This window comes from Lagopus leucura, unplaced genomic scaffold (genome assembly GCF_019238085.1).
Source record: "Lagopus leucura isolate 7727_CA_CO unplaced genomic scaffold, USGS_WTPT01 Super-Scaffold_100017, whole genome shotgun sequence".
Taxonomy (NCBI): domain Eukaryota; kingdom Metazoa; phylum Chordata; class Aves; order Galliformes; family Phasianidae; genus Lagopus; species Lagopus leucura.
The window spans coordinates 7,986,166-7,998,244 of record NW_024962271.1 but is presented as its reverse complement, the minus strand read 5'-3'; the positions used below and the strand labels follow the sequence as shown (position 1 = coordinate 7,998,244).

General features: G+C 37.0%; 2 long non-coding RNA genes across 4 annotated transcripts in view; both read right to left on the bottom strand.

Moving 5' to 3' along the window:
* The window catches only part of LOC122183175, a 368,354-nt gene that overhangs the window by 346,506 nt on the left and 9,769 nt on the right, over nucleotides 1-12,079 (bottom strand). The gene's annotated exons all lie outside the window — the stretch shown is intronic.
* Nucleotides 1-12,079, bottom strand: part of LOC122183176 — a 39,155-nt gene that overhangs the window by 24,773 nt on the left and 2,303 nt on the right. The window lies entirely within an intron of this gene.

Sequence of the window (12,079 nt, the reverse complement as noted above, 5' to 3'; positions counted from 1 at the left end):
ATTGATCAATGGTCCAACTTCTCAGTGAATGCTGATGTTTTCCTCTTGGCTACAGTTTAGGATACATAAAACTTGACAATCAATTCTCAACTGAATGAGCAATAAGTCTTATTCCTAATTTCTTATAAACAGTATTGGTACTGAACTTGCATAACCAATATTACAATATTTCTTAATATTTTTGCATGAATAATTAAATGAAAATGTTGTGCTTTGGCAAATTATCATATGCAGTTCACAAATAACTATATCAACATTAACTGGTCAATAGTCCAACATTCTGACATTCGCAAGGGGAAGTGCTAAATTAGTTACCAGCAACATTAATAATGGTTGAAAAAGCAGAATTATCTGTGGATGAGAAATAGGCTTTATTTTGGTAAGTCTTGAATATTACTTCAGAATTTCTTTGAAGTTGTTTTTCTTACTGTCAACATCTCAATCCCAAGGGATGGTGGTTTGATATACACGTTATAGATTCTTCTGCAACCTTGTAGCCTGATCAAATAAAAAGACCTTTTCATTTGTGACTGCATAGGTTTTATGTCACCTCTTACCAGTTGCTTCCTCGTAACTCAGCAGTATGCTCTGGATCAGAGCCTCTCTCTCATCGCTGCAACACTAACAGGAAGAAAGTCACCCTCACAGGCCTTGCAGCTACACAGCCCCATACCTTTTAAGACAGCAGTATCTTACTGGCTATTAATATAAATATGCCCAAAGGTAGTGCATAAAAGTTATACACACATTTCCTCAGTGTCCATACACAGCACCTATCCAGGAAAACACTAATATTATTGCTTCAAAAAGAGTACCAGTGTCATAGGACATATATTTAGAACTTTGTGTATATATTTTTAGATGGGTGTGACTGTCTATGACAACATCTGAAGCACAACTCTCATTTATAAAACTACATAGTCCCATTATAAATATAGATATATGATATTAATTTGACAGCTTGGGGTAAGGGACGAAGATGGCAGGGTATGGCTAAGTGTCTACTAAAGTAGACTTGGCAGTTTATTGTGAGCAAATATAAACACTGCTCTGATATTATACATTCAATCGTAGGAATGTAATTCAAACATCAATCCTAAACTACATCTGAAAGAGGGAGCAGCTGCTCACAACAGCTCTTTTCTAGGGGAAAAAAAAAAAGGCAAAAAAAGCATGCACTGCATGATCTGCCTAGCTCAGATTACTTTACCTGCATATTTGCGCTACATTAAGAGCAGAAACATGGGATGGGTTCAACTGTGTCAGTGATTAATAAGAGTGCCAGGTGCAGTGAAAAGAAGTTGGACAGATTTTGTGCTCGTGATACACTAATAGACAAAGCAAGAAACTCTTACAGAAGCACTGTAACAGTCACACATACAGATGCATGAAGCATCTGTACAAGTTTCTCCTGTCCTCAGAGAGAACCACCAGAAATTTCCAACTGTTTTCCAAGCTCCTGTTTATGAGAACTGCTGCACATTTTACACAACATTTTGCTATTCTTGTGATAACTTTGATTATTCCTCATAATTCTCTTCAAGACATATAAACCTTAGTGTAGCAATACATGACCATTCTATTAGGTTTTCTAATCTGAAGACAGAGCCATTATTTTAGTGTTTTTCTGGAACTGATAGAAAGCCAATCAGTAGCCCCTTAATAAGGGAATACTTTTGGAGGCATGATAACCAGTACTTCTGAAGTTCTAAAAGACAAATTCATAAAGGTAATACAGAGCACACACTGAAAGTAAGGTCTCCTATACTCTCTTCCATGTCAGATGTCAATTTGTCAAGACTGCCCCTCTGCTGCCATCTTTCACACAACATCAACACGTAATGAAATATTGGTGGCAAGGTTTAACCTCTACTGCCATACCACCAACATCTACCTCTGACCTCATGGATCAACATAATAATTTCAGAGCAGCCCCCGTATATGAAGCAGAAATAACTCTTTACTACTGCTTTCAGATAGTTTACCAGCAGTTTTACTCACAGAACACAGAAAGAACAATGTCACCTCAAAACAAATTTCTGATCATGGGCAACTGTGGCTTGACGAGAAAAATTGAAATGGAGGAGACAACAACATATGGGTTCATGGAGATAAACAGAACAGAGACATTGACTCTGAAGAAGACATCAGCACACATCGTGTTGTGGGCAAGAAAGATTCACTGGTGCTTTCCAAACTGATAAATAGGTCCATATCTTCATGATCTATCTGCTCAGATTAAGTGCAAGAACCGTGGGGTTTATACTGAATCTTCTTTGACTACGGCTAAGAATAGATCAAGAGGTATTCTCAATTTCAGACAAAGTAGCACTTATCTCCATAACTGGGATGCCATAAAACACAACCTGGCTTCGAATGTGTGGAAGAATATAATTCTTGAAAATTTATGAGGTCTGCATGGCCTCCACTAGCAAACACACTTCCAACTAACCTCTTATTAGGCAGTATGAGCAATTTACAAACCTATACAAAATTTAGAAAGTTCTCACTCCTTCCTTCCTATTTTCAGTTATCATTGATCATTATATGCCTGCCACCCCACTCCCCCAACCAAAAATCAACCTGATCATGGATTATTTCGTTATCACCTTGCCAACACTTCCAGTCATGACTGTAATGATCTTCAACAGTCTGCTAATGAACCAATCCAAAATTTAAAGTAAATTGATAGAAAGCAATATGAGAAATATTTTTAACACATAAGGATCTGTTTTGGTACAAGAGACTAACTTAGAAATATCAAATAATACCCTTATTAACTTTCTATGAGACAAAAGAAATCACCATCACAATGAAAGAACACTTGTAAGTTCTCTAACAATAAGGGTAAAGGACTGAGCACCAAAATTACATCTAACAAAAAAGAATGAGGTGTTTCACTTGCACATTCCTAGGCTGACACAGGTGTCAGGAGAGAACAGTACATTCTGAGTTATAAAAGACTGTAATTCATCCCTATATGCTCCATTTCTACATGGATCCTCCACAAAGCCAACTGCAATAATGTAAATACAAACCAAATCTTTTACATATGTTGAAGTGATGTGGAGACGTGTCCAGAGCTTCACATGGGGATAATGAATGTTCCTGTACTTCTGGGGACTATGCGCACACTACATCATTTCCTCTTCTTTGCATTCTTCATGTCACCAGTCACCTCTTTTTTTTGTCATTTAATGAAGTCTTGCAAAGACAGTTTCAACAAAACAGGGCCTTGATTCTGATATCTATATCATACTGTTAACAGCTCTTAATTATGTTTGAGTGATCAAAATTCTTCCCACTGATTAGAAGTCACCTGTATTACATCAGTTCATTCTCCATTTTTTTGCAAGCAGTCCTCACTGTAACAGCTCCTCTTCCACTGTTTCAATCCCCAGTGCTTGATTCTCCCTCATGAGCCTCTTAAAGGTTCTCCACCTTCTAATCAACCCCCTAGAGGCACTTTAGCAGCTAACCTGGGTGATTACAGCCACTGCTGTTGTAATTTTCTAAATTATAAATGCTTTTCTTAGTCATCAGTTTCAATTGTGCAAAGTTGCCCAACTGTAATGGAAGTTGCATGCAGAAATATTGTTGAAAATTTAATTTGCATGCAAATCTGCCCACTTGCCATCCTTTATTCTGAAGTGTTAATGTAGTCACACAGCACTGCACTCATGGATTACCAGGATTTTAAACCAAGCACTGTGACTACAATCATTTGAATCCTACACATCCTACAGTGCCCACAGAAAATTCGGCACTTAGTCTCATCCTTTACAGACAAGATGTGTGCTTGCACATCCACTCAGAAGTACAGGCTGCTGTGCACATGCCCCTTTATCTGGCACTCACCACAGAAGTTTTAAAAATAGCTCAATTTTAACTATATTTATGTTGCAGATGTACAAGAAGTAGGATATGTTAATATTTTAAACATTTTAATTCAATTTTTTTTTTTTTTAAACTTCTTTGACCACCTTCGCTTTATTTCTCTAGTGGAAATAAATGTATCTATGGCTAAATTTTTCAGAGATGTATACACTGAGGTTTTATGGGGTTTTTTTGTTTGTTTGTTTTAAATCAAGGGTTTTTTAATCCTCCTTCATTCACACAGATGTGCATGTTTAAAGGAAAGGCAGCTGGCACACTGTACAACACATTACTTCAGCCTGCATCAGCAAGTGCCTGTCATTATCACCTACCGTGTTTTCTGTCTGATTTGTTGTATTTAAGAAGTTGTAGCTGTAGGTAATTAAAAAGTACTGCTCTAGTGTGACGAATAATCGCTGCACTTTTCCAATGCAACACAAACTGTGCAAGTCCCTTTCCTCCTCGCTTCTTAGTCTTTACAAAACAGCTGATGTGCTGATTCTTTTTATTCCAGATGTTATACTTGCAACATTCTGGATCCAATTAGTTTTATTCATATTTTTAATGTGGCACTTGTAAACAGTACAAGTACTTTCTAAGAGAAGAGTGAAAACATGTAAATGCTTATTCAGGGGTAAAGAAAATCCTCTGTTAGACAACTTGATATTTGCTTTTGAAAGCATCTCTTTCATTTTTTACTAATACACTCATACAAGGACTGAATTTTAAGCCTACATACTCTGATTTGCTGTTGAAGGACCCTCACTACAGTAACTTTTTTCCAACACCTAACTGAAAAAAAGCAGAAGCTCAGAAGAATCACATACTTCAAATGTTTAGTTTCTGTTTGTGTGTTTTTGAATCTGACTTAGTACCCCCAATCCACTTCAACTTCCCTCCAGCCCACTGAAGCAGATGAGCACAATACTCTTCACAGACAAAACTATTTTAAGGGAAAATATATCCATTACCATTAACAAGAACTGCATGGCAAGATAAAGAATAATTCAGACTCATGCTTCAGACAGGACAATAAAACCTAAGCACTATTAATTTAATGAAAAGGAAAACATTTGTCTTAATGAACCAACAACTATTTTGCAAGCATTTCAAATCTTCAAAGAAAGAAAACAAGATTCTTGCTAACAAAACATGTACACTAATTCTTACAGTGTAAGGTAGAAACATGATTATACTGCTCTATCTACTGTTAGACAAACTAGGAATCTGTAGTACCCAAGTCGCATGTAAAAAGAACTTCTCAGAAATAACTCGGGCATTCCAGGCTCTCTTGGAGTCAGAAAGATGCAACAATGCACTCAACTGTGTTTGGGGTTCTTGGGTTTCTCTGGGTGGGTATTTTTGTTTTGTGGGGGTCTCTATTTTGTTTGGTTTTGTTGGTATTTTTTGTTTGCTTTTATACTAATAAAATTCTAAGGCCCCTTAGTTGAATCATGGAATAAAGACTCTGGAAATGGAATAGGTCATAATAGGTCAAGCATTGGGTTCTTTATTGTCATGGTTCTATGTTTTTTTTGTTTTTGTTTTTTGTTTTTGGGTTTCAGTATTCCACATCAAAACATCATGTAGTGTACGGGGCATTAAAGTGTCACTGCCCCAATTCCAAGTACCTATCCCTGTACATTACAGAAGTCACGGGATCTGGCCCTTCCGGGTGGGGGGGGCGCTCTCTTGCTGCCTTGCAGTGGGTGCTGGAGGGTGCTTTCCTAGCCGTTCCAAGCTTTTCAGGTTTGACTCGGTCCCGGGAACTCTCTCTCTCATCTTGTCCGGTTTATTCATCTCAATTTCAATTAAATTGTATATATTTTGTTATCTTGTATTCCGATATTATAGTAAAATAAGTTTTCCTCCATAGATTGTTGCCGCTGCTCTTTTCCTCCCTTCCTTCCCATTTTTGTGGGATTGGGGTGGGGGGGAGGGCAAAGGCCTGTCGCCCCTGTCACGGACATAGATTGATCTGGTCAAATCCGTGACATTTATGCATGACTCAAACTGGCTCTGACTGCTATGTGAACCAGTGCAGTAATGAGCATTATCACTTAATTTGGCATTCTTAGTTAAAATGCTCTTCAAAGCATTTCCATGCATTCAAATAGTCTAAAATACCTTCAAAACATTTCATGACTACTACAAGAAAATTTCAGAACTAGTGACAATCACACTTTTCTGGTAACTTTGCACCAATTTTGATACTGAAATAAATTTTGCAGTGCTAAAGAACAGAAAAAAACAAGTCAGTACATATTTCATATTCCATAAAGAAATGCAAGGCAAGACAATTTTACAACCTACAGACTTACAGCTAACAGGATTTGCAAGACTAAAACAATATATTGCTAATTTTGTTTTGTTTTCTTTTTTAAAGTATTATCTCATTCAACCACACCTGGAGAAAATCTTTAAAGGAAATATGGATTAAGAACTCCAGTCCTCTCCTGCTTCTCATTTCAACTGATAGAAGAAGAATTGTATTCACATACCTAACCTCCAATTATTTTTACAAGAGAACTTCTTGTGGAAATAAACTGACCAAAGGCTTTAACAACAATGGTCTCTTAAGTTCTTTTAGAATTACTCATTTTTTAAGCATTCACTGAAAAACAATAAAACACCCCCGCATATTACACCACGTATGTTCCCCTTCTGAGGAGTTAACTCCATATCTTCGCTGCTGTCAGGCAGAGGACACTTCTATCAAGGTAGGAGTAATGCAGCCTACAAGTTTTCAGCATACCATCACAAGGCAGAAGCAAGAACACAGGTTTACTTCACTTACTTTTGAACACAGCATGAATTACAGGTATAGACAATAAGTTTGACCGCATTGATAATTCATAGGAAGAGGACAAATTATCTTTAATCGCATTTCTCCAGCAAATCTAATTTTTAGCTTCCCTGCATCCGAGTTCCCATCAGAGCATCCTGACCAGCTGCAAACCCACCCTGCCCACACTCAAGAGAATTGCACTTCACAAACTTGCCACACGGAGCCACCCCCACTTTAACAGCACATGACTTCTTACAGATTTAAATGAATTACGTTCAGGTGAAGCTTTCTCACTCAGCAGCAGTCCAGGTGGAGGCTCCTGAGCAGTGTACCTGCTTTGAACAAAATTCTTGGTGGTGGTGTTTTGTGGCTGCTGTTTTTTAATGCAGAAAAATGCAAAGTGTAAGGGAAAAACCAGCAGGGCATTGTTCTCCATACTTAACATCTCTCTACATTTCTTGCTGCTATAGTTAAGTAGTTTCAAAAACCCCCAAACAACCTTACATTGGTTTGTCTATAGAATGTCACCAAGCAACAAAAACAGAAATGAAAAAGTGTTTTGCTTTGTTAACATCTACTTAAAAGCATAAAAAAACCATAAAATTCTATCTTCAGTAACTTCAGTTTAGGATTCGTCTTATCTAAATACTTTCCTGTATAACACAAATTCAAATACAAGCCATCTGCATTACACAAAATGAACACTTCCAGCATACCTTCAGGTCTGCATTAGTGGGAACTCTGCATACAAAGGAGAAATCCACATGCCTTACAGAGCAGAGTTCTCAAAATGCTTCTGCTGTTATGACACAGCAGTGACTGCCAAGCTCCTTCAGCCCAGGGTTCAAGCACAATGACTCTGAGCAGCTTCACATCCCTTCTCAGAGTCTCAGCATCTGCCAGCCTCTTCCATTTCCTTCCTGTACATTTTATCTGTGCTTTTATCTTTTCCTCCCTTTATTTTGCTTTATCTATTTTCGACAATAGTGACTAGCACAGTATAACAGCATTATATAAGCTTTTTACAGTGCCATGTTTTGCTTTACAGAGTGAACATAAATGAGGAAACACTAACTTAAACTCTGACAGCCAATGCTGGATGTATCAGCTCGGCCTATAAATAAGCACTGATCACCTCCATTTTATTGAACTCATTTTCCAGGCAAGCAAAGACCACAAGATTCCTCTGCAAATTTTCCCTTTACACTCTCCAGCAGTGCTGCTAGTGTCAGCCACGACAGATTTATAGCCTATTCATTCATGGGAACAAAAACCCTGCCAGGGCTGGTCATGCAACACGCAGTAGCAGTTAGTTCAGAAGATAACAGCTGCAATACCTCACTTCCTTATTCAGCACTCTACAGCATACACTACTTCAGAGATAATAAATGCTTCTTGTTTGTATTTCTTGAGCAATATCGGAGGAAAGGGTCCACATTACAACAGTATGAAGTGGCACTGCAACACAGGGGGATTAATCAGTGTTTTCCTTGTATTTATTCCTTCTCCAGCTTTATGGTTTTATAACTGACATTAGAAAGTTACTCTTGACTATTTTTATATACTGTCACTTCCAGGGACAGTCAAATATTTAAATTTTGAATTTAGTGCCCGTTTAATTTAAAAGGTTATTTTGAATTATTTTGAGTACCGAGGACTTACAATACGCGGTGCTTTAACAGTGAGAAAGCTTCACCATTTGTCAGGATTAACCAGTTATTCTCCTTCACACTCACAGTTAAAAAGTGAGCTTAATCTGAAGCAACTGAACTACAGATCATAAAATTACTAGATCCCTTTCACTGTATTGAAAAGCGAATTAAAGTCTGCGATGAGTTTGTAAATATTCCTTAATTGCAATACGATGCAGCAGAGAGGAGATACCAGACCAATAGCAACAGTACTGTTTTTGGAGGTGGTGCTCAGAGCCATCAATTTTGGAAGAGCTGCTCTTACATAAAACATCCACTTGGGACACTGGGTGGCTTTTTAAGCAATGCACTGTGGTCTCTTCGCAGATGATGCAAACCTTTTCCCTCTTCACAGATGTTTAAGTGGGTCTGCAGTAACTACACTGTCGGCTCTTCTGCAGTAGCCCACTTCTCCCATTGAATACACACGTTAATATTATACCAAGCTCTAGAGAGTGGGGACTAGAGCCAAGGCCCATCTGTGAGCAACAAATGAGTATTTTCACAATCCCACTGAATGACACTGCACTGACATGTAAAGTGAAGTGAACTTCTAGAAACTTCCAATTTCCATCTTTTTTCACCTCTCTATTGCAAGACAGTATTGTCCAAATGAAGCTCAAAAGTGATCCTATAAAATTACAGTATAGTCAAGATATTTTTTTTTTTTTTTTAATATATTTTTAGGTTTTGAGCTGAAGGCTGAACAAATTTGTCTCTTACAGATCTTTAGTAGACCTGGATTTCTAATCTTCAAAAATTCTGCAACCTTGGTCTTCTTCAAGAAAGAGAAACTTTTATTCCTTTGCCAGCAGTAAACACAAAGCGGTCTGTAAAATAGCTGTACAAACCACAAACATTTAGCATCTTAAATTTCTTATAAGCTTTAATTAAAGAGTCACAATCCACTGTCCCAGCTTTTTTTTTTTTTTTTTTAATTTGAACAGATGCCTGTATTTCATGGCATATTGAAATGTATATGCCTGTAAAGGTGGAAAATATGGGAGTGATTAAGAAAAAACAGACTCTGAAGTAAGCAAACTATTAGCTATACTAATTAAAAAATTAACTCATCCTTTACAAATCTTATCTCTCTTTTCATACCACACCATACAGCCATCTTACTAGATCAGACCCAAGGTCTACAGCATTGAAAATTCCAACACAAATGGCTGCTTGGACCACAAGAGCAATACAACCCACTGAAGACATTCCTGCATAACCTCCTTAAATTCAAGCACATGCTCTAGCAACATGCAGAGAGTCTTCCAGATTTAACCCCAAATCTCCTACTTCAGTCACTTTTACTCCATGAAATGCATAGAAAATATGAGATCAGGCAGCAGTTACTGTAACTTCATTCTTTGTTAATCAATCAGGTTTTATTGTGTAGACTCTGGCTCAACTCATAACGCTGGAAGGAACCTAACACAGCAGTTTAAGATTTCACCAGTTTAATAACCCTTGCTAATTGAAGGCAGAGGGAACCCACACACTGTATTGAGGTTTTTAGTACCCAACCTTCTCCTATGGGGGAGAAGGAAAGGAGAAAAGATCAGAATTTGAAAGAGGGAGGGAGAGGACTGTAGGTAAGTAAACACTCCAATCATTCATCCCTGCATTGGTTGTTCTGGCAATATAAACTTAAACATATCTATATACAGTTAATTGTACAATATATGTACAGAAGCTTTTATGAAGGAGCCCATTTTACTGATGAAAACTAGCCACCTCCTGATGCAAAACTAGGATTTTTCCCAGTCAGCATAGAAATACATTCATTTTACGTGTAATTGTTCTTCTCATTCAAATCACCTCACATAACAAATGCTAGAAGACATTATATAGTTCATCTGCTACGCAGTCTCTTTATGAGTTGAGGCTTCAATGCTTTAATGGGCAAATTGCCTGATTTAAGTAAATCATGTCACCTCCATCCAAGTAATCATATTTGTTGCAGACTTGCTGACCTCATCTCTACACTAAAAACAAAAACATTTACATTTTCAGCTTGAGATATTTAGTTCAAATGATTTACAAACAGGTTGCAATGAAAACTGATTTCAGCCTACGCCAAAGATATTATTTAAGTCCTTTGTTGACAGAGTTTACAGATATCTAATTATTGATTACTGTCATTAAAACAGAGATGACATTTTTGCACAAAGAAAACAACTTGTGAGATAATTGCCCTAAGGTTACCACTACAGTTAGAAAAATGTTAGTCTCAGGGAAATGGTTAAAAAGATAAAATTACGTATCTGCTGTGATAATAGGTTTCAGGGTAGGGTTGAGTTTTTTTGGTAAACATTATTTCCCCCTTTGCTTCTTACAAGAAATCTCTTACAAGACGCTTTCCACAGCATTACGTCATAACTTTCAAAAACATGGAATGTTTTTAAAATCGCTCCAGTTAACCAGTTCTCTGAAATTTCAAGCAAATTTTGAGCAATCAAACAAAAAGATGTTAATGAAGCTTTAAAAAAAAAATACACATATTTAGATACATTCGTAATTTAATTTTAAATTTGAGGTACAAAGGTAAGATTTTAAGAAATTGGGCAAGATTTCAATGCACAAGCCTAGTGGGGCTCATAGAACCACTGGATTTTGCTTACTACATAAGGAAAAACATTTTTAGGTCACCATCCAAGCTTTCCTCCAAAACGAAGTAAGCTTTTTTCCTAAGTTTATACAGCTCAGAATCCTTCATAACAAACCCCTTCAACTGTTTTTAGTAGTAGCACAGAATCCTCCAAAATGGCTTTCTTTTTTAGCCCTTCTTCAGGTAAAAGAATGCCTACTTCTAGTGCATACTATTTGTTCTGATTAAGAATACTTAGAGTGGAGGAGAAAAACTGAAGATGTAAAAAAAAAAAAAAAAAAAAAAACACACCAAATAAGGAAAGCTCAACATTTCTTTTCCTTCAGATCCTTTCTGCAAGGTTCTCTCCACAACATTTCCCTTTCATCTGTTTACTAAGATTGTTCCAGAAGAATCAAAAAAAGGGAGAGAGTGAAAAAGCTCTCTAGGCAATAGAATTAAAGGTGGTAATAGAGGAAATACAAAGGTGATAATTGACTTCAATGGTCAATCCAGCCTTAAATTCTTTGACACTTGTCTTTACAGTTGATTTAATGATTAAAAAAGTTTCCAGCTGGTCACAATGCGTCATCTCAGTAAAATCTGTTTGCTAAATATATAATTATCTCCTACTAAAGATCTCAGATAATTTCTTTGGAAATTTATAATAACAATCCTCAATCTTGTTACCCAGCATACCAAAACAGCAGCCCAACATGACTCCTGGCTAGGGGTTCCAATACTCCTAAGCGCGTATGGGTGAAAGATATTTCTTTTTGCTCCTCTTTCATACTCCTTCTTTCTCCAATTCATTGAAGGCTCCTATGTGAAGCACCAGTGAAAGTGCTGAAACTGAGAACATTAGCGTCCCATGTACTATGTGCATAGAAAAAGCTTAAGCTAAATCTTTTTTCATATCCATACAATGTGCTTTTAGTGCCAAGCAGCTACATGATTGTCCATAAAGTTTTGGACACTCTGTATCACATTCTGGAATACACTGTGCAACGGATTAGATTGTCTTGTCAATCTTTTTTTCCTTAAATATGATTTCTATCTTTGCCAATAGATTTTGCAACATCTTCATTGGTAATACAGAAGTTGTATCCTTTAAAAATGGCATCATAACTGTCTTCATCT